The sequence below is a fragment of the Myotis davidii genome, unplaced genomic scaffold (assembly GCF_000327345.1).
Source record: "Myotis davidii unplaced genomic scaffold, ASM32734v1 scaffold570, whole genome shotgun sequence".
In the NCBI taxonomy this organism is placed as follows: domain Eukaryota; kingdom Metazoa; phylum Chordata; class Mammalia; order Chiroptera; family Vespertilionidae; genus Myotis; species Myotis davidii.
The window spans coordinates 151,794-175,526 of NW_006283631.1; the positions used below are offsets into that span (position 1 = coordinate 151,794).

At 37.8% G+C, this 23,733-nt stretch overlaps 1 long non-coding RNA gene across 1 annotated transcript; it reads left to right on the forward strand.

Annotated features, from left to right (window-relative positions):
• Nucleotides 1–2,740: 2,740 nt before the first annotated feature.
• On the forward strand, nucleotides 2,741–23,156 carry LOC107183431. The gene is made up of 3 exons (XR_001514222.1): nucleotides 2,741–2,752; nucleotides 19,786–19,791; nucleotides 23,080–23,156. It is a non-coding gene; the product is annotated as an uncharacterized LOC107183431 (long non-coding RNA).
• The last annotated feature ends 577 nt before the right edge of the window (nucleotides 23,157–23,733 follow it).

The window sequence follows — 23,733 nt, forward strand, 5'->3', positions numbered from 1 at the left end:
TTGCTTTGTTTTTGTTAATCTTCACCCAAGGATATTTTTCCATTGAATTTTAGAGAGAGTGAAGGGAAAGGGAGAGACACATTGACTGGTTGCTTCCTGCACATGCTTTGTTAGGTACTGGGGATCAAGCCAGCAACTGAGGTACATGCCCTTGACTAGAATCTAACCTGGGACCCTTCAGTCCAAGGGCTAATGCTTAATCCACTGAGCAAAACAGGCTGTAGCTTAATTCATTTACTTTTAATCTATATGTGTCTTTATATTTAAAGTGGGTTTTGTTTTTGATTCACCCTCATAATCTATCTTTTAATTGGTGCATTTATGCCACTGACTTTCAGAGTGCTTACTGATAGAGTTACTGCATATCTGGCAGTTTCTGGGACTTGTGGGGCCAGCATGCCTGCAGCCTGGGGCTGGATCGGGTCCCAGGCGGCTGACAGGAGGCCCCTGGGGCTTCAGGGGCCAGCAAGCCTGCGGCTGGGACTGAATCGGGTCCCAGGTGTCAGGCAGGCGGCTCTTGGGGCTTGCTGGGCCGGCGTGCCTGTGGCTGGGACCCGATTCGGTCCCGGGTGGCAGGCAAGTGGCTTCTGGTGTCGGGGCCTGGATGGCAGCTCGTGCTGGAGGCTTGCACTGCCCCACCTTGCCTGCAGTATGCAAATTAGCCACCATCTTTGTTGGTGGTTAATTTGCATATCTCGCTGATTAGCCAATGGGAGGCGTAGCGAAGGTACAGTCAATTACCATGTTTGGCTATTATTAGATAGGATGGAGATATATATATATATTTAACCCAAAGACATGTCTCATAGATTATTGTGAGTACATCATGTATGGATTTCCTCTTATGAACAGAAATGATTAAATAACTTATGCTCAATCATTATCCAAGTTGTATTTGTGAAATATTGACCAACCGCTGAACACTAATGCTGACAAGTGCAGATGTGCTGATAAGATCTAGTAAATGTGTATGGAAGGGTATTTTTAGACTTCCTTCCCTCACTCTCCCCCTCCAAAAAAAAATACCAAAGGTGAAATTCAGAAGCTTTACTCCTTGCATAGTCTGAGAGTATAATTTCCAGGTCAAATATCAGCACTAAGACTATAGAAACTCTTAATGATGAATTGATGGTTGTCTTCTATTGATTTCAGAATGCCACTCAGACCCTGCTCCTTAAGATATTTGTAAAATAATTTTTATGGTTTCCGTATAACATCTAGGCATGCCAGAACATCTTTCTCCACCATTTCTGCTTTATAGGACAACAATCCTAATAAGACACATTTCATAAGAGTATTCCATCCTACTACAGGTAAGGGGGAAGGATACAATAATTTTTCTGTTTTTTTAAACTTTATTTTGGGTCTTAATTTTATGGACTGCTTAATTTGATTAGCCTTATATAGGTAGAGAGGGCAAGGGGCTAGACATCACAAGTCCGAAGAACTTTGTTTTCTCCATTTTTCCTTGGATGTAATCATCAAAAACAGTGCTGTGGGAGCATAAAGAAGGAAGTCTAATATAATCCTGTTTGTTTGTGGGAAAGGGAATAATAAAATGGCTATCCCTAAACTTACCTTAAATTCATGGAGACTTAAGGATTAAAGAAATGCAAAAGTAGCAGGAATAATAATATTCACTACTTCTGATGTTTTCTTTCATCTAGTGGTTATTCAATCACTGTATCCCAGGCGGCTCCTATTTGTTCTTTATAATCTCTTCCCCCAGATCTATGGGAAAAAATTAAACTACTTGCTGAGGTGACAGAGGCCCTGGAGATGTTGAACCATGTACTTAGGGCATGGGAAGACTCATAAGTCTATATATGGAGAAGATAGTGTAGGGCATAAGGTTGGGTAACTTTGTGTGGTCTCATTCTGTTTGTGTTCTGAACGGTGGCCTTTTCCTTTAGGGAGACTTTCTCCCTTTCTCATGGTCACAGCGAGGTTGTCAGCCATTGTCTTCATTTCCCTAGGGATGGTCATCTAACACAGTCCTCAAAATATTCTAGTGCCCCCGACTGCTGATAATTGTTATTGGTCCATTGACAAGTAGCCCAAATACCTTCAATTCTATGGTGTTCTGAGGTTGGCAAACTGTTTGCTAGGAGTAAGACATTCTATTCCCTTTAGGACAAGTTACTTGAGTGATAGGAAGCTGGCATTGCCAATTGTCATTGCCACTGTGATGTGGATAGAGACTGTATATACAATGAACCCAAGTGGAGACAGGAAAGATTTTGGTAGCACTGAGATCCTTGTTCCAATCCTTGAAGTTCTTTTACCCATTCTGAGCTACTCCCACATCCTCCCCAGCTTCAGGAATCAGAACATTTCCATTTTTCATAAATGTATTGCATTAGGTTACTGCCAGTGAGAAAAATCCAGTATTTAAGAAATAAGCAGATATAGAAGTGTCTACAAAAGATATTGCCATACATTTCTAAAACTTTAGATTTTAATGAGTCCTGGCCATATCAAAGGGGTGAGTTCCAGGCTGCTCCTTATCCTAACTATAGAAACCACCTCTGGGAGACAGAGAAAAGTAATGCAATAGAAAGCACAGGACTTCACAGACAGAGCCCAGAAAGGGAGGGGAAGATAAGAGTGAGTATCCCTGTACAGAGGTAGAAAAGAGAGTGAAAAATGACTAGCTGGTGTGGCTCAGTGGTTGAGCATTGACCTATGAACCAGGAGGTCACAGTTAGATTCTTAGCCAGGGCACATGCCTGGGTTGCGTGTTCGATCCCCAGTAGGGGGTGTGCAGGAGGCAGCCGATGGATGATTTTCTCATTATTGATGTTTCTGTCTCTCCCTCTCCTTTCTTCCATAAAAACATATCTTTAAAAAATAAGACTTTAAAAGAAATAGTGCAAAGAGATAGCAACAGTTTAGGATTTGGATATAATTAACCAAAAGTAGCACTGGAGAGTGTTTGAATTATAAATTTCTCATACTTTAGGCTATTGTTTTTTTTCCTCTATACAAAATATATCATCACATAATTATTTTCCTAAAATAAAAATCCCTTCTGAAACACGAGGGCCATCATTTCCGCAAGAAGTTTGATTTTTTACAATTACTATTATCTTTTGCCTGTGCTAGAGCTAACTGATTTTGCCTTTGTGCCAGAAATTCTTTTAGCCTTAGGGATAGATACATAATGAGCATATCTCTACTAAAATGAAACTGAGGTCTCACATTTTAAAATGAATGTTTCTAATACATAGAAATAAGCTCAGTTAGGGCTGAGATTTCCCAAGAGGTCTTAACAATACAGAGAATTTAAATATTAAAGTATTATAATTTTTGCATATATTAACAATTGCAGAGCAGATCTGGTGTTGTTCAAAGGAATTGGACTTCAAAATTTCTAAGTTTCAATTATTTTCATCTGAAACAACAGGATAATAAAGTTGTGTTTGTTTTTTTTTAACCACCCGGAGTTCACGTATTCCCCAAACCATTGACGCCATCTCTTTATATTGTCACACTTCATATATTGTGCACCCACTTTGCCAAGGTAGAAAATAAGAAAAAAATATGTTTCCCAGATTCTCTTTTAGCAGTCCTATGGTTTAATGTTAGCAAAGTTATTTGACTTTCTAAAATGTGGATATGGGAGGATTATCTGCAAGCAGGTGGCAAAGATATCTGCCCCTTCTGGAGTAGCCCCATGCCTACAGCGTGGTCAGTCCTGAGCAGCAGCTGCCAACAGCCCTGCAGTGTGGGGGGCAGCTTTGCTGAGTACTCTGTCCTGACTGTAACATCCATGCCTGACTTCCCCGGCCATCGCAGGCTCCATGAGATATGACACAAACCACTAGGTGCTTAAATTGATAAGAGTGAAGTCAGTTGTTCCAATTAAGAACTGATAACTGTAGGCTTAAAGTTTTAAAAAAAGAAAGAATACATATAAAAATGCTCATTACACCTGTATGTACTCTATAACTGAAAGGCTGTTATTTTCATCATGATTATTACATGTCCTTAAATAATTACTATAATTTTGTTTCTTGTGATTCTTAAAAGGAAGCAAAATACACATATATTTTATAAAAATCCAATTATGCTAGGTTCTTAGCCTTTTTTCTCTCTACCATTTCCTTTTGTTATAATGGATAATTTATAATGGATATTACTGGGGACAGCGATAGGACACATTTATCCCAAAGATTTTAAGTGTCCTGTCTAAAACTGTCCAATAAAATGAGGAACAAAGAAGGCCATGAGCTCATAATGCTTTCAGCTAACTATGAAAGTGAGAAGGGCCAGAGGGACTCTGACAAGCTCATGCACCTTAAATTCAGCACCACTCTATGCTCCTTCCTAAGAGGATGCCTAAATAGCACCAGACAATGGAGATGCCTAGTGGTAGGATGCACTGATACAGAAACATCATGGAAACGAGAACAATCACCTCCCAGAGGAATCAGCCAGGGACACGCATTGTCACTCCTTGCAGGACAGAAAACACACAAGAACAGCAACAGCAGTGGTGGCAGTACCTTGTCAAGTAACATAATACAAACAGAATGAATGGAATTTGTGATTCTCAATAGAGTATCTTAGTCATGTTTCAAGAAAGTTATACTGACGAGGGACTATCTAAGGCTTAAAATGAAAAAATAATATTTCTGGAAGTGTTCTTTGTTCCCATGTGAAATAACATTAACTTGTCCTTCAAATCTCGAACTCATTAAATAAAAGATTATTGCATCCATTGCCCTGCCCTGCCCTGTCCACCCTCCCTCACATTATATTGCAGACAGTTTCTCTATTGCAAAACTATTCTCTGCTTTTCTTTCCCTGTTTCCAACTGGTGTCTGCTTTCAGAGGGGGAACTACCGCTTGTTTTCTTTTTGCAAGGAGAAAGCTCGTGGAAATTACATGGGATCTCTGAAGTTAAAGTGCCATCTTGTGCCAAAGGAAAGCATCTCAATATTGACTTTTAAAAATCATTAGCAAGATACATGACCATTTTCATCTAACAGAAATCTATCAAATGCATATAAAACTCTCAATATGAAATCGCTTACACCTGAGCCTACTAGTATAAATATATACCCAGCTTTGTTTTATGTTGTCAGCAATGTCACACTACGCTTTACTTGGGAGCTTAAAACATGCACTCTGCGTGCATGCTGCTGCATCCTGCCTCCCATTACTTCAGGATGATCAGCATAAAATGGATGCAACGACCTCATTCCCTCATACAACAGTAAAGATTGTTTAAGACTTACGTAATAGTTCCTCAGTTCTTTCAGGACCAAGGGCAAACCTCAGTCTCTCTAATAAAGTTGCACGGACTGTACCAATTATGCCAGTTGGAACTGATCCATTCTATTTCAAGCATTTCAATGGCAGCAAATCTCCACGCATGGCACCCAGGAGGGAAGGCCAATGCCAGCGCGCGCTCCGCTGCCGCGTGCAGTCAGCGGTCACAGGAATTCTGTGCAGCAGACAAAACGGTTTCCTGCGTTCAGCCTGACGGCTTCCAAGAGCTGTCTCAGGGGACTGGCAAGAGGTTTTATCATCCTGTTCATGCTGACAGCGCCGTGATGCTACCAGTTAGCACATAGGATCATCTTCAACTTAGAATTATTTAAATTAATAATCTATAGGTGGAAATGTTGTTGTTTTTTTTAAAATGAAGAATCTAGACTGCATTTTTAAAGTGCATCAAGTAACATAAGCCATGAAATCATAACGCAAAACACAGTCAACCATCTGGAATGAGAAAATATATCTCCCATATAACCTTAACCCTGATGAAAGAAAAACAGTTACTAAAGTAGACACGCTAGTAGTCGGACTAGTCTGAATGTGAATTCAAACAGAATTCCAGGAGAGCCGGATTTGGGAGGCATGGACTTGATAGATTCTAAGATAATTGAGAGCAGTTTGGTGTCCAAAATAAGGCTAAAATAATTCAAGGGATCAGTTAAATAATTCTTTCTACTCTTGAAAAATATCCCACAGAGGATGAATATATATAAGATTCTTCCACTCAACAATATGCTGTCTCGGTCTTTATTTTCCTACTCAAATTTTGTAACATTTAAACTCTTTGGAGTAGCATTTATTTTGTCTATAACAGTGTTCTTGGAAAGACCATGAAAAGGAGCCATCATATAGAGAAATATATATTCTTGACTTTTTTTTTGGTCATTTTTGGTACATGAAGAAATAACATTGTTTGCTGAGTTTCTAAATAGTCTGGCCTTACATCTGATTCTGCAGTTTGCAATGGAAGTTGTTAGAGTACATGATAAGACTTACTAGTATTAATCTCTTCTAAAATAGTAATGATATGGTATCTAATTTTATCCTTTTGTTTATAGATTTATCAGATAACTAATTTTTATAATTAATTCTTTTTTATTAAGTACTTAGTTTATGTCTACTATTTGGCTGAGTGTTTTTTTTTAATTATCTAATTGAATCTTCATAAATACTAAAGCTCCGCACAGTAAAGCAAATTTTCCCAAATTAACAATCTAATTCGCATTGAATGTGGCGTGTAGCTTAATTTTTACATCTGCTAAAACCATACTCTCAAGACAACTTTGAACAACTATGACACACACACAATTTTTTTCTTAATTTAATGACCATGAAAATATTACTTTGTTTAAAAGCACTGTAGCATTTCAATAAACACAATATGCTTATATGGCATATGTTTGAGTAATAGAAAATAAATACTCATAGTGGATTTTGTTCAATGTCCTTCCCATAAATTCATGGAGTGGAATGCTATATTAGGTTCTCCTGCTAGATATCACAGAGTCTCAACCCATGAGGAAAGTTTTGTGGCATCAGCTGTCCCAGAGCCTCTCAATATTACTCTGGTCCATTGCAAAATGGCTTTCCATTGGGTTTGGCTGTTTCCTCTCACATAGTCCAATGGTTACAGTCGAGACTGTGGCTGGAGGGGCAATATTAGTGATATGCAAGACTCCCAGGGCAGTGGTGGAAACATTCTCATCTTGTCAAAGACCCTTTTCTTGTTTCCCCTTTGTGGCTCCACATTTTTTTGTTTCTCTCCTTTGGGGGAGTGACATGGTGAGAGGTAAGAGTGGAGATGAAGTGCATTGTTTCACAACTACAAGATCTATGGTCTACCAGTCTTGTAAAAGTAAAAAAAAAAATCCATTGAAGATTTATATGCAGACACACAGGCACTGCTGTGTGGTCCTCCAGGAGACATGCAACTTGTTACAGACTACACAGAGCGCAGTGGATGAGGCAAGAGTCTGAGGGTCATATCCACCTCAAGTCTCTGTTTGACTTCAGGTCACTGAAATCCACAACAAAGTCTGGTGGCAGCTTGATATTTTAGTGAACAAAAAGTATGTCTGTTTATTACCGTCAATCACTCTCCTTTATCTTTTTCCATTTTCCCTCACTTTTTTTTGGATTCATCAGTTGCATCAGGGGACAGGACACTTTGGACGACATTCAAATCTATAGAGCCACTAAAGACAACATTGATTTTTTTATAGCCAGATTTCCCTATTTTAAAAAGTGAGGAAAAGCCCTCTCTTACTCTTACTCTCTCCCTCTGTGTACTTAAACACACACACACATACACACACACACACACACACACACACTGGACTAGAAAACCAAACAGTGGGATGATTGGTCGCTGATTTGTACAAGGTAGGGAGAAGGGCATATAATTCAGTTCAATTCAATTCTATTCAAAACCACTGACAATATAACATATTGAATGTCTGGTTATGGCCAGGGTCATAAGGTAAAGAAACAGAAAATGAATGCCATTTCCAACAGGCCTATTTTTAAATACTATTATTAACTGGTTTTTAATCCTCTTCACCCTGACCCCAACTACTGCAAGGGAAAGTGTCTGCCCTTCTGAAGCTCCTGATACAAAAAGATGAAAACACATCCATACACTTGAAAAATGAGAGAAAAGGTGTTCTTGTTGCTTGTCTTGCCTCCGGAAACAATTCCATGAAGGGAAATGGCAGCTTCTTCTGACACCATCACCTACATCTGCCCTTCTCCTCTTCTCATTCAAATTGTCAAAACTAAGTGAATTTAAAGACAAAACAAAACAAAACAAAACCTGGACTAGAAAGACTTGTGTATTGGAAAGACTTGTGTATTGTACAGAAGTGTGACATGCACTCGGAAGTTCCCTCAATAGCTGTAAACTCCTCTCTGACCTGGACAAATGGATGGTGTTGCATTCCCAGAGTACAGGCCAGGGCAATGCCTTCCTTCACTGCCTCCTCCCACAGGCACTGTTTGGCCAGGCCTGGCAGCTGGGCTAGATGCTGAAGATAGAAAGGTGAGGAACCAATAGCTCTGCTTCCAGGCAGAAGTCACTTCATGTGCTAAGGCCAAAGGTCAGAAATAGTGGGGTATTGTAACAAAGAGGAATTTTGAGTTGGTAAAGACTTTCTAGCATCAGTCTTCTCAAGAATACATACTGTGGTTTATTTTGTTTTTTTGTTTTTTCTTATGATGTTTCCTCATTGCAGATTATATTACTCTTTATATAATAGGGGTCTAATAATGATTCTAAGTTTACCTTACATCAGGAAGATTGGTACTATCAGAATAATGTCATTGTCTTTACTCTTTTCCGCAGCCTCAAGAGCAGGTGCCCCCACCTTCACTACTTGCTCTCCAAAGCTATCTTATATAATAAAAGGCTAATAAGCAAATTGACCAAACAGTGGGATGATTGGTCGCTATGATGCACACTGACCACCAGGGGGCAGATGCTCAAAACAGGAGCTGCCTTCTGGTGGTCAGTGTGCTCCCCCAGGGGGAGCGCCACTCAGCCAGAAGCCGGGCTCATGGTTGGCAAGTGCAGTGGCAGTGGCGGGAGCCTCTCTTGCCTCCGGGGCAGCGCTAAGGACCCCTCGGGGGATGTCTGCCTGCTGGCTTAGAGGGTGCAGGCCGGGCTGAGGGACCTCCCCCTTACCCAACAAGTGTATAAATATAGTGCACCGGGCCTCTAATACTATACAATGTCTGGTGAAGTACAAGATACACAGAGGTTTGTAAAATGTCATTATCTGATATACATTAAGTCCAATATTAAAAATAAATTCCCTTTACAATGGCTCCTCCTATTAAACCACTGAAAGTAACTGGGCAGAATTTCTGTCTGATACCTGTAAACATCTAGGCTTAATAGATTTCTATATAAATATTTTATACTATTTCTACTGAAATTGATCTGATGCATTTCTGCAGCAAGAACAGTTACTCTCAGCCCAAAGATACTTCTCAGGTTACGGTAGTTTGAAGAAAAGAGTTTTAAAACCAGGTCTGGTAGCTATTACAGTATATATGCCTTGCGATTTTTCCTTTTGAAAGTACGATTCATGTCTCTGAATTTTTAAGAAGGTGTCAGTATTGATAAATATGATCGACAGATGCCTGCATTTTCTTTTGACCACCTGTCAAATGGCCTCCATGTGAGTTCCCACTAGATTGTCTATAATTTTGGTGGGAAAAAATAAATCTTTTTCTTACAAAATAGATCTCATAATTGGAGTTCTGTTTTACTGCTGCTATTTGAACTGAAATACAGTCACTAACTTCTCCTTTCTTACTGTATAGTCTTCCTCCAAAGTTCTATATGAAAGTCAATTTTACTTTATATATTTTATCTGACAGCCTCATCACTTTTTCTGCTTCTTGCTCTGTAGGATATATATATATATTCTTGGCCCTCAGGTTTTCTATTAAGACAGAATCATTTTTTTTATGAAGTTCACACTTTATGGTGGACTTACAATACGTCTAAGGTCATTAGAATCACAAGAAATCAGCTTATCATTTGCCAAAAATTAAGATAAAATTTCTCAGCAAATAAAAAATGAATATATCTTACCACATTTTCAACAATATTCTCCATGTTTGATATCAAATGTCTCCCAGATCTCTTATTTTAAATTATTTTAACTTCCCATTGTTAACATCAATCTCGTGACAAGCTGTCAGCAGCACAGGGAGTGAATCACATGACCAAACTGATTGAAGAAGGAAGACTAAAAATTCAAGTCTACTTTAGATATTTATACCACTATATAGCTAAAATGATTGGGAATAATCAGAGTCTACATGTTATGTTCATTTTATATCAAGCATTAAACATAATGGTCCTAGTCATCAACAAATACTTCTAAAACATATCTCCTAAAGAAATAAATAGCATTTTGCAATAACAATAATTACTTAGGTTGGGCACACTTGTATGGTTTTCCAACAAGTTAACTAAACTTCTTCTTAGGCAAAATGCTTGTGTGAAAGCTGATGTTTGGCCAAAATTGTGGTACTTTCAAGGCTGTATGTCAGATAGTAGACTTCAAATTTTCACAATCTTATTCTTCATCTTGTTAGATGTATATTTTGCAAGAGGTTACTGGAAATGTACCTCATCATATACAAAGAATCCCATAAAATGTTTTGGCAAATAATTGTGATAAATGTGTGTAAGACCTTTTACAATGTCAGAGAGCAGATGAGGTGATAGGGATCATTGACAGGTACCTGGAACAATGGGCTAGAGACACTGTGGTTTTAATGGAATGATACTGTGAAGCACCTGCATCACATTAAGACATCTACCCACCTCCACCTCAATTGCCATATATGTGCAAATATCGAGTAGTGAAAAACCTAGAAGTAATCTCTAGATAGAAGCTACAAAAAAGGGAAATAATTTTTAAAAATGTTGCTCTAGAAAAGAGTGCCTGTAGGAACTTAAGCAAAATGTTTTTCAGAAAAAGCAGCTTTAGGAAACCAGTCATAGAAAAGAAAAACAAAACAAAATCCTGTTATTATTGAGATAGAACACAGCAAGTAATCAAAAACCAAATGAGAAAAATATTCAGATGAAATGAAGTAGATACCTTCAAAAAGCACCTTTAATGTGAGGTTTAGATTAAAAATAAAAAAGCAACATTCTTTAGACCAGTGAATGTCAAATACTAGTATACATTAGAATCAGCTGAAGTTTTTTTAAATATATCTTTATTGCTTTCAGAGAGGAAGGGAGAGGAAAAGAAATAGAAATATCAATGATGAGAGAGAATCTTTGATCTGCTGTCTCCTGCATGCCCCCTACTGGGGATGGAGCCCACAACCTGGACATGTGCCCTGACCTGGAATTGAGGCATGATCTTCTGGTTTATAGGGGGATGCTCAACCACTGAGCCACACTAACTGGGCTCAGCTGAAATATTTTTAAAGGCATGCTCTTGGGTTCCTTTTCCCATGATTCTGATTTCTGCTTCACTGATTTAGAGCTTATTGAGGGGAATTTTTGTTTAGTTTTTCTTCTTTTTCATTTAAATCATTTCTTGTTGAAAGTTATTTTAGATTAAGATAATATGGTAATGGCTTTATTTTGAAGAATGGCATTAAAGACGGACTTTGAGAGCAAGTAGGCAACTTTAGACTTAGAAACATTTCCTCAGAAAATAAAGAAAGGCATTTATTTTGACAAGAAGGAGATTTTAATGAAGGTGCTATAACATAGAGCAGCATTAGGAAATTTCATGCCTTTCATGAATTTAAAAATTATTTATTATTATTATGATAATTATCATTTTGCAGAAAGTTCCTTAACAACAAAAACAGACAAACAAAAAAACATATTGAAAGGACTTACAGACACAGACATACGGGTAGATATCTACACATATATACATAAACATTAAAAAAGCATATGAGCCTGGTCAGTGTTGCTCAGTGGTTAAACATCAATCTATGAACCAGGAGGAGGTCAGGGTTCAATTCCTAGTCACGGCACATGCCCAGGTTGTGGACTCGATTCCCAGTAGGGGGCGTGCAGGAGGCAACTGATCCATGATTCTCTCTCATCATTGATGCTTCAATCTCTCCCTTTCCCTGCCTCTCTGAAATCAATAAAAATATATATTTTTAAAGAGCATACCAAACTGCAGAAACATATTCTGATATAAACTTAGATAAAACTAATAGTCATTTGTGTTCAAAAAAAGTCATAAATACTTAATTTGATGCAATTTAGCCATTATTTTCTGATATTGAAAATAATAAAATTTAGAGGGATAATTTTCTTAAGATGCCTACATGTCTAACAAAGATATTTCATCCACTTTGAAGTTAAGTATAATATTAATAATAAATAATAAAACCATAGCTAATAGGGATATTTCTATGAAAATTACTCTCTAAAGGTCATTAAAAAAAAAAAGACCATATTGCACAGGTTGTTTTGGTTTCATTTTCATTAATTTATATTTTTTTTCCTTGTGGAGGTTATGGTTGACCTTCCAGCCTCAGATATTTCATCCACTTTGAAGTCAAGTATAATATTAATAATAAATAATAAAACCATAGCTAATAGGGATATTTCTATGAAAATTACTCTCTAAAGGTCATTAAAAAAAAAAAGACCATATTGCACAGGTTGTTTTGGTTTCATTTTCATTAATTTATATTTTTTTTCCTTGTGGAGGTTATGGTTGACCTTCCAGCCTCAAGAAAACTGACCGAAAAACAAACAAACACAAAAAACCCAAACCACAAAAAACTAGAAAATAAAAAGATCTTTGTCACAGGTACAACTGGAGAACCCCAGTGTGTTCCACTCACTCCTCCATGATTCACAGTTGGAAAATATGTGTCATATGTGGACAAATTAATATTTCCTGTTCAATTTCTCTTACCAGAATAGATTCCTAAAATGCAAAGCAAACTATACCAAAAAGAGAAAAATAACAAGAATTAAACACAAAAGCTTAAAAATATGTGTGTGTGTGTGTGTTGATGTTAAAACTTACTGATTATGTGATAGTTTAGTTTTAAGAAAAGTAGCTGTAAAACAATGACTAGAAACTCAACTACATATGTTTTAGTAATTTACTTCACATTTATAGATAATTTAAAATATACTATATTATGATTGATGTTACTATTTACTGACTAAATAAAAGATAAACCAATAAACAAATAACCAATAGTAGGAATTTCTAAAAACACGGTTTTTAAATTCATTGCTCTTGGACATATCTATTACTTAGTAAGTTTTAAATTGCTATATAAGATAAATTCTCAAAACTTTTCTAAAAGTGACTTACTTTTCTAAAACTTTTTTTCACAATTAAATATTTGATATTCTAACTTTACAAAAAATTTCTATGAGAGTGTTTGCCCTTTAATATATATGGATTTTGAAAAAGAATACTCAGTTATTGATCCAAACCATCTAAGTCTTTTTTTTTTAAGTTTCTTGACTATATTTGAAAACCCAACATGATTTGTAACACCACTGATCAGTATCCAGGGTAAAAATCATTCCAATCTTTAATTCCTAAGTAGTTCATTGAATTTATCTTTAAAAATAATAGTTGTATCATTCCTTTCATGAGAATAGTGGTCTCAGATATATTTCTTCCCATTTTCTTTCTAATTCTGCCAAATGACACCCTGCAGTCTTTCTGTCTCTGAAGTGGAGTGACAGACTGACAGGTGTTGTCATCAAGAAGTCTGATGGCTGAGAGATGTGCTTGTCTTCTAATAGATTCAATAAGGCGTCCGGGAGAGACAAAGCTGCAGCGCGGGCAGCGCGGGGAAGCCTTTGGCAAACCCCTTTGAAAGCTGTGAAACCTCTGAAAATTCTGATTGAGGCACAGATACTGAGAAGTCGGCACTGGTGTCATCTCCAGCCAAGATGCCTGATTGGCATGCTGCTCTGTAGAACACAGTGATACATAGCCTAATGAGGCCCCATCCATCGGATCTCTCATACTTCCAAACCCGGAGCTGGAAGGTGGCCGAGTGCTGTTCGAGAGTGACAAAGGTTTGTCTTAAGGTATGCCATCTCTTCTCTCCTCTGCATCAGGGAAACTGTGCCGGGAGCATCCTCTCAGCAGCACTGATCTGAAGCCTGCTGTGAGTCTTTACACCCTCAGCAAGACTTCCTCCCCTCGTCCTCCAGCCTTCATTTAGTTCCCCTAAGAAAGCGCTGTGTGCTGTGTGTTCATTTTCTGCAGCCCTTGGACCCTGAGTATAGCCACACAGAAATTGAGCAATTCCATAAGAAGCCACCCCCTCCATTCGTCACACCGTCACCTGTGATAATACAAATTGCTCTTTGTGATCCTAATCATCAGCTGTCATCCAGATAATGTCAGGTGCTTGGCAAAGCACCCTGTGGAATTTTTCATCCATCTGTCCAGTCTTAGAAATGACCTTCCATTCCTTTCCTGTGTACACAGGTTATCTTGAAATGGGGCATTTGCATAACAAAAGAATGCCTCCCACTATACTGGGAAGTTGCAGGGTGGGAGAGATGACTGTGCAGCCTTCTCTGTAATCCATAGGATATGGAAGGCTGTTGCCTTTCAGCCTCAGGCCACCGACACTTCAGTGTATTTATTTCAGGGCAACAAAAGCTAATTGCTAACAAAAATACAGCTCTTTTATCATCTACAGATTTATTAGCAGCTGAAAAAAATCTATTCTACAAATAGATATTTGTATTGCAAATGCTTAAAGGAGTAACTAATGAGGCCATTTATTGTCCAAATTTGACTAATTACTATGCTGAGACACTGCCTGGGAGTCCCAGCATGTGCTTTGAAATTAAGCATTTTCAGTAAGTGCATCAAAGGAGTTGGAACGAAAGGAACAGCAAGAAGTTCAGAAATCTGCCTGTTCATATTGATTCCAACTTGCATGGTGTTTCATCAAAAACTAACTACAGGCCCTTTAAAATAATCCACAGGCAGATGTAAAGAAATAATAAATAGCCTCCTAAGGAGAAGCATTCTAACTAGACTGACCATATAATTGATCCTACAAACTGGAATATTTGTGAGAATGAAAGGCCACCCCCAAATATTCCAGCTTGTAGGATTAAATATATGGTCAGTCTAGTCAGAATACCTCTCCTTGAACCATAGCATAAAGCTGGCCTGGGCCAGGCAAACCAAAATCTATATCCTCTGTGTCACTACTTCTATTTCTTCACAGTCCTTAAATGAACATTTAAGTGATTACCTATTGAATAAAGAACACATTTCATCAAACACTTCCACACTATTGCTCCAAACCACCTTTCCATTTTCTTTATCACCTCACTCTACCTTGAACCCTTTGTCTAAATGTGACTTCCATGTGTTGACTGATGATGCTTTTCTAAAATACTCTTACTGGAGCTATAGTCTCTTAGAATGATGTCTTGCACATTAATCTATTAAAGGTAAATCATACATATAATACAAGGTTGAGTTCATGCCTTTTGATGGCAAATAGCAGAGGCTTTAGGCCTCTTTATGTTATGGAATAAGCAAGGCAGTTTTGAGGAATAGTTTTGCTGTCCATTTTTCTTTGCATTTTTAAAATATATTTTTAGTGATCTCAGAGAGGAAGGGAGAGAGAGAGAAACATTAATGATGAGAAAGAATCATTGATTGGCTGCCTCCTACACACCTCCTACTGGGGATGGAGCCTGCAAGCTGGGTATGTGCCCTTGACTAGAATCGAACTAGGGACCCTTCAGTCCATAAGCCAGCGCTCTATCCACTGAGCCAAACCAGCTAGGGATGCATTCTTTTTTTTTTCTAAATCGGTATCTCAAACTCCTTTCATTACTAATAATTCAACTATCTCAATTCTATCTGGTTTATATTCTGGAGGAAGTACATTTGATAGACTTACATAATACTCATTGCTCCTAGGAGTCTAGTTCCCATTCCACACCACTCAGGAAAGGGTGGCCCGTGGCTCTGTACTACACCATTGTCCAGTGAAAGGACAAATCAGCATGGTGATCAGTGGCCCTCTTAATTTGCATGGGCCATAACAAGCAGGGTGAAGAATATGGAGCACTTCAAACCTCCCTCTCTGAATGAAGCCTTTTCAGAACCTTCCAGGTAAAATTAAGTTCTTTCTACTGAACACTTTCATCGAATTTTGTGATATATATCTGCTGACTCAGGATATTTATGTCTGAGTTTGTCTCCTTCCTTAGATCTACACCCTCCCCCATCTTTATAGAGATATAAATGACATAACACATGCGTAAGTTTAAGGTATACAATGTGTTGATTTGCTACAGTTACACAGTGTACCCTCGAACAAGTTGTGTAGGGGCTCTGACCCAGTACAGTAAAAAATGTGCATATAATTCTGACTCCCCCACAGATAACCAATATTCATAGATGTGCTAGTTCCTTATTTAAAATGGTGTAGAACAATGCATATGGTAATCTCCACACCCTTGTATTCCCAACTGTGTATCAAAAAAAAATTATTTCAATCTGCTGCTGGTTAAATCTATGATACAAAAACCTAGGAATGTAGGAGTTTGGCTGTATATGGATTGAATAAATAATATATATATAATATATAGTTCAAACATTTGTTGGTCAAGGGTCGACTGTAGATTGCCAAATAATTACCACCATAGTATTATTTAACACCTCTTTCACATCACATAATTTTAATTTCTTTTTTTTGTAATGAGAACATTTGAGATGTATTTTCTCAGCAACTTTTAAGTTCATAATACAGTATATTAACTACAATTACCATGCTATACATTAGATCCCCATAACTTATTCATCTTGTAACTGGAAGTTTATACCTTTTGACCAACAACGCCCATTTTCTCCACCCCTAGTCCCTGGTAACTACCACTTTATTCTCTGTTTCTATGAATTTGGCTTTTTAGATTCCATATATAAGAGATATCATAGAGTATGTGTCTTTGTCTGACTTATGTCACTTAGCATAATGCCACTGGAGTCCATTTATGTTGTCACAAATGGCTGAATTTCCTTTCCCTGGATAGATAGATAGATAGATAGATAGACAGACAGATAGCCAGATAGATGATAGATAGATATACAGACAGAGAAACATCGATGTGAGAGAGAAATATCGATCAGTTGCCTTCCGTGTCCTGACTGGGAATCGAACTGGCAAACTTTTGGTGCACAGGACGACACTCAACCAACTAAGCCACTCTGGCGGGGCCCAATTAGCAAATCTTTAATCCTAATTTAAGATTAAGCCATACTTAATCCTAATTTAGCAGAGAGGCCATGTAAACTAGAGGATGAGAGATCCATCTCATAGTCTTCTAAACCTCAGCCACAGTTGAACTACTGACATCCAAATACTTCTCAAGTAAGTGACTATTCCTTAAAAGTTATTTTTTTTTAGAGTAAATGATCACCTTCTTCCTGTTGATTCTCATAATTTCCTCCTTTTCTTACAAATCTGAGATAGGGAACAAAGTTGGCATTTTACTTTGAAATTTTCTCTGACTCAAACCAAAAGGCATGTGAACTCCGTGATTTTGAGGAACGATGACACAGGATAGTTGATTTAGGGTGAAGAAATGTAGGAAGGGAGAAAAACATCTCGTTTCTCATAAAAAATAAATGAGAAGCAAACAGTAACTCAGTCTTTTATCAATCTTAGTACCATTTTAAATTTCAGTGAGTAAGGGTTGGTTTATACAATGTTATGAAGACATATATGTAATCTTCTTAAGAAAAAGTGCTTTGCAAAAACAAACTATTGTCACCATATAACTGAAAATTCAAGAAATGCCAAGGACTGAAAAGTCATTACAGGAATGCACAAGGGAAATAAATTGAGGTCAGGGTTATTCTGACTCTGTGACTTATCATAGGATTAACATAGAATTCAATTGGCAGCATATCAAAAGCCACATTTTGCCTTTAGAAATATACAATTATTCTTGCAGCTTCCTGGCATCGCTAACTGTGGTCTTTGCAAATAAAATGGAGACAAACTTTCTCCCACCAAAATTTTAATAGAGTCTAAACTCTTTAGCTATCCCTTCCTTCATTAAGATTTGATGATTTCAGAGACTACTATGCACACTTAATGTGATTGGATCCCTTTACTTTTATCCTTCCGTTCCTAAGAAATGCTTTTAGAGGGTTATTGAATTTGCAGTATCCCAAGTGAAAATCACACTGGTTACTTGGGAACACCATTTGTTTGTACATCTCTCTATTACAAAAACAAACTTTGCAACCAGACACACAAGTGAAAAAAACATCACTATACACACACGGTTAAAAGGTTGGGGATAAGGAGAATAAAAGTGACCCACTAAACAAAGGAAAACTCCATTGTAGAATGTTTTAGTACTAATAAAATACAGAGGACTTACTATTCAGGATTATTTTATTTTCACTATAAGCAGTTAAATAAAAAAATCTATAAATGATGTGTTAAAGTTTTGTAAAGCCTTTTTTTCTTGTAGGTTGAAGAATGAGTTAAGATTTCCAGCTAGGGAAATTTTGTATGAAATATCTGACTCATGGTAAGAAGTATGGACTGTACTTTCTCATTGAACTTTTGTCTTGCTCTAAGCTGAAAAAAGAAATGAACACATCACTGAGCAGGGGGTAGAAGGGGCATGATAAATGCAGAAAAATGCTTTTTCTTCCAATGCGTTCCAGATATTGTTTAACAGTTTGTCTGTACAAAACTAAAATGTGACCCCTCATAAAACAGTCAAGGTCAGTGAGTATTGGACATGCAAGTTAAAGTTCCCTGAGGCCTACTCAATCTTTGACAACATTTTCCCCTTCTTCCTAAAAAGAATAAGACCTTTACAAAGGGTTGTAGATTCCATGTGCATCTCTTACAACTTTCTATCTTTTTTAAAAAATATATTTTATTGATTTTTTACAGAGAGGGCTAGAGAGTTAGAAACATCAATGAAAGAGAAACATCTATCAGCTGCTTCTTGCACACCTCCTACCGGGGATGTGCCTGCAACTAAGGTACATGCCATTTGACCGGAATCGAACCTGGGACCCTTCAGTCCACAGGTCAGCGCTCTATCCACTGAGCCAAACCAGCTAGGGCAACTTTCTATCTTTCATTGCATGCATTTCATTCAAAAGTGTTATTAAAGTACATTTAAAAATACTACAAATCATTTGATAAACTAAGGACACCTCATGGTAAACAAAAAATTGTGTATTACAATATATATATATATATATATGTGTGTGTGTGTGTGTGTGTGTGTGTGTGTGTACACATATATCCTATATAATAAAAGAGAAACATGTAAATTGACCATCCCTCCACTACACTCACCAGCTAATCTAGAATGAGTATGCAAATTAACCTCATTGCCTCTATGGAGACTGACAGCAGGTAGGAGGCAGTTCCCAGCTCAGCCTGCTTGGCCGTCACTGCAGCGACCCAGGAGCAGGCAAGCACCGCCTGCAGGCAGCACCCAGCATGGCCTACTTGGCAGTTGCTGTGGTGTGGAACAGGCAGGCGCTGCAGAGAGCAGAGAACCACAGGGAGCAGGCTTAAGCCATCAGTAGGACATCCCCTGAGGGCTCCCAGACTGGAGAGGGTGCAGGTCAGGCTGAGGGACACCCCCCCACCCCCGCACGAATTTCATGCACCTGGCCTCTAGTATATATCTATAAAATCATCCTTTCCATAATTTTTAAATCTCTTCTTGGAGTTAGGAGACACTCCACAAATATAAGCCCTATGAGGAAGATTTACAGATTTGAAGGTCCCTTCTTGCTTGAAATTTACACTTACCAATAAATTACCTGAATTCCAAATGGGCCTCAGACCCAGCATTTCACATTGGTTTATGAGCTATTGGTTTCTATCTGAGGATATAAGCTAGTTTATTTTTTTTAATTTAGTCTTGGATAAAATGTGAGTGGAAGAGAATGAAAGACTCTGAGAACTAAGAAATATCCACCGTGTTCCTTGCAGGGCCTTGTCCGCTGTTTCTTTCTCCCCTCCTTCACTCTTTAAAGGCAGCTGTGGCTGGATGTTTATAAGACCTCCTCAGAAAGAGGATGAGCACCTCAGGTGACAGATGAGCCTTTGCTGTTCATTTCTGGGCCTCATCCTCCAGAAATTATGTTTCTTTGTTACGGGGTGAGGCCACAACATTAGTAACAAAGAAACAGAATTTCCAGAGGATGAGGCCCAGACATCAGGATTTTAAAAAGATTCCCAGGTGATTCTAATGTGCAGCCAAGGTTGGGAACCACTGATCTAGAGACACTTGGAGCCAGTCTAGACACTCACTGCGCTCATTGGCAACCATATTTCTTCAGTGACAAAGGAGAAGCTGAGCCTCCTAGATTCTGCTTGGCCGACCTCAGTGTCTATACTAGGAAGCTGATTACCAGGCTTTCTGTAATTCTGCTACAGGTAAAAAAAACCCAGGATCCCAGAAGGTATTCCCCAGATCAACAGCACAGCCAGCAGCATGACTAACCTCACGCTCTGCACCCTGAGCACCTAGAAATAAGTCCGCCACCACAATCTACAAGTGTATTTCTGAGGTGACCGTTATTAGCCATTTGTCAAGTAAACCCATCAGGTCTTGATCATGGTCTGAAATATAAATTTTCTCACTGGCTGGTGTTTCCCAGTGGTTGTAGCATTGTCCTGTGCACCAAAAGGTCTTAGGTTCCATTCAATTCCCAGCCAGAGCAGGTTCGATCCCCAGCCAGGGCATGTACAGGAAGCAACCAATGGATGTTTCTCTCATCTCTCTCTCCCTCCCTCCCTCCCTTCCTCACTCACTAAAATAAAATCAATAAAAATTAAGTTAAATCAAAAAACAAAATATAAACTTCCCCAGTCATTTGTCTTTTCCTGATTTCTTGTCCTCCAGCTAACCTGTACTTCCTTCTCCCTGTCCCAATTCTCATTTCTTCTAATCTTTTCACCACATTTCCTAAAAGATCCTTTTGGCTGTAGAAGTCATATATTTTAAAAAATAATGTTAAAAAGAAAAAGTATTTTACCTTGACCACTCTACTAAGAATCCCTCCCACCTTATTGCCCTAATAGGATCCTGGTTCCTTCCTGGGGCCACTGATTTTTATAGAGCTTCCCAGAGTGGACACTTTTTACACTGCATGACTCATGCTTCAGTGAGATGGTCAGCATTCTATTCTCCTGAGTGTTTCTTTCAGGCTTTTCCCACATCACATTCATATGAAAATCTTCTTCCTTTGACAGTGAGGCCAGACGGAACTCCACCTGTCCTGTCACTTACTGACCTTCTGGTCACTGCTTTTCTCTGAGAGATAAATTTTAGCTCTGGCTCATGGTTTCCTCTCTACCACAGTTCTACTATTCGTTCAGAGATGACCCAATGGACTACGTTTTAATTTAGCTTCTTAAATGTCTCATTTTCTCTCTCTATTACTTCATTTATTCCTCTTTAGTCACCCAATCTCATGGCCACATCAAAGCACTTTCACTAATTCTACATTTTTCCATTTCTGGAAAGTTAAATTAAAGAACAATGCCACTTAAACACCATACACACACACACACACACACAGAAACAACTATCTGCTATCCTCATTTGAGGCTCCCTAACAGTCACTACAGAAGACCTCTTCTTTCACCGCACAGGGACCCCAAGTTTTTTATTCCTTTCATGTTCTCTCAATCTTTCAGAACCTTCCTGCCTCCACTCTAGCCTCATCAATTTCATGGTATGTTATTTCAATCCATTTTTTTCTCTGTCAACAACTGCACCTTTGTATTTCTCTCAGCTACCCAGCAAAATCCAATTTTGAATCACTCCATCATTCAGTATTTATGTGCCTGCGCGTGGGATGTTCAGCAATTCTTATAAGGGAAAGAACCACAATGCTACAGATTAATGCCCCATAAAGTGACAGGCACCTTTAATCAAATTCTTTAAACCAGGATGTAGAAATACGCTGTACACTGGGTGTATATAACTAGACTTTCCAAGGAATAGTAATAAAAACCATGCAAACAAAAATAATTTGTTTTAAGGCAATCATTGTCTATGTCTTCAACTCTCATATGGATTGTGTTCTAAACTTCACCTGTTTGAGAAATCTTATGATTTCTTAATAGCTTTTATGTCACTTACAGAACAAAGATGTATCACTCACCAAACCCAGATCATACCATGCTGTACTTCCATAAGAGCATTTTCCAGGCTTAAACAAGGAAAAGTATCCTTAGTGATCAACCAGGATGTTATAAACATTTAGTCTTTTGTTCTTTCTTGAACAGTTTCTGTTATTATTTAACACAGCAAAGAGGGCATTGTGGCCTGGGTTGGTATGTTTGACATGCATATATATGTGATAGTGGTAGAGTATTACCATTTTTATTTAAAAACATATTGTCCCTTTCTCAATTTTGAATACAAATGCTTTCAATAGATATTCTAAGGAAGTATTTATTTGCCCCCTCCTTCTCCAGATAATTTCTAATAAATATTTTTGAGGAAAATTTTCTATGAATGGAATGAAAGTATCAAGAGAAACACTGACTTTAAAACAATCTTCTCCCTACTCCCCACATATTTTAATACAATAAATTATTTTTTATATTCTTAATTCTCCTCTCTCATACATATCAATACCTGGAAAGAAACCACCTTTGAATAGGTAAAGTATGTTCAAGGGCTCATACCTCTTTTACATGTAATTGCATTATTTTCCAAAAGTATCAATTATTTCTAAACATATTAGATAAGAATTAAGGATAAAATTACTATATAATTTTTTTTCATATTCAATGCAGTTGAGACCCACTTTATCAAATGATATCATACAGAAATCCAATTATAGCCAGTCTTCATATAAAGTATAAATCCATCCTAAAAAAATATATCTGGCTATAGATTTATACATATATATTTTAAACAGTATAAAATTAAGATTTGCACAATGAGCATATATACCACTTGCTGAGTAGAGGTAAAGAAAAGGAAAGTAGATGGTCTCTGAGCAGGGTAGAATATCTGTATCTGTGAAATTTTACTTAAATATTTATCAATCAAATATGGGAATGTGCTAACATTAGTAAAATTATCAGGAAAATGTATTTACAGATGCTCAATATATCTAAATATTTTATACTAAAAAAAATCTAAATATTGCCCTGGCCAGTTTAGCAATGGTTGGAACTTTGGCATGAAGACTGAAGGTCCTTGGGTTTGATTCCAGATCAAGGGCACATACCTTGGTTTCAGGCTCCATCCCTAGTCCCCAGGTCAGGGCGTATGCTGGTGGTAACCAATCGATGTGTCTCTCTCACATTGATGTCTCTCTCTCTCCTCCTCCTCTACTCTGTCTAAAAATCAATGGAGAAATATCCTCAGGTAAGGATTAAAAATAAAAACATTTTAGCTATCAGGAAGAAGGCATAAAATTATAGATGTCAATGTATTTGAACAGATGCCTAATGAACCATATTGAAAGATGAGAAGCTCCTTATGGAATTTCTGCATTAGACAATAAACACATAAATAGTTATAATACAAGTGTGAAAAATACATATAGTAAATATAAGTAAGAAAAATAAAGATTGAGAGGAACTGTGCTTTGAGGGGGATACACTCTCTGTCAATATAGGCTGTCACGCTGAAAACCGGTTTGGCTCAGTGGATAGAGCATCGGCCTGCGGACTGAAGGGTCCTGGGTTCGATTCCGGTCAACGGCATGTACCTGGGTTGTGGGCACATCCCCAGTGGGAGATGTGCTGGAGGCAGCTGATCGATGTTTCTCTCTCGTCGATGTTTCTGACTCTCTATCTCTCTCCCTTCCTCTCTGTAAAAAATCAATAAAATATATTTTTAAAAAAACATATAGGCTATCACATCTCAGGTACAGCTGACTACAGCTGTACTACAGCTGTGGTGCAATA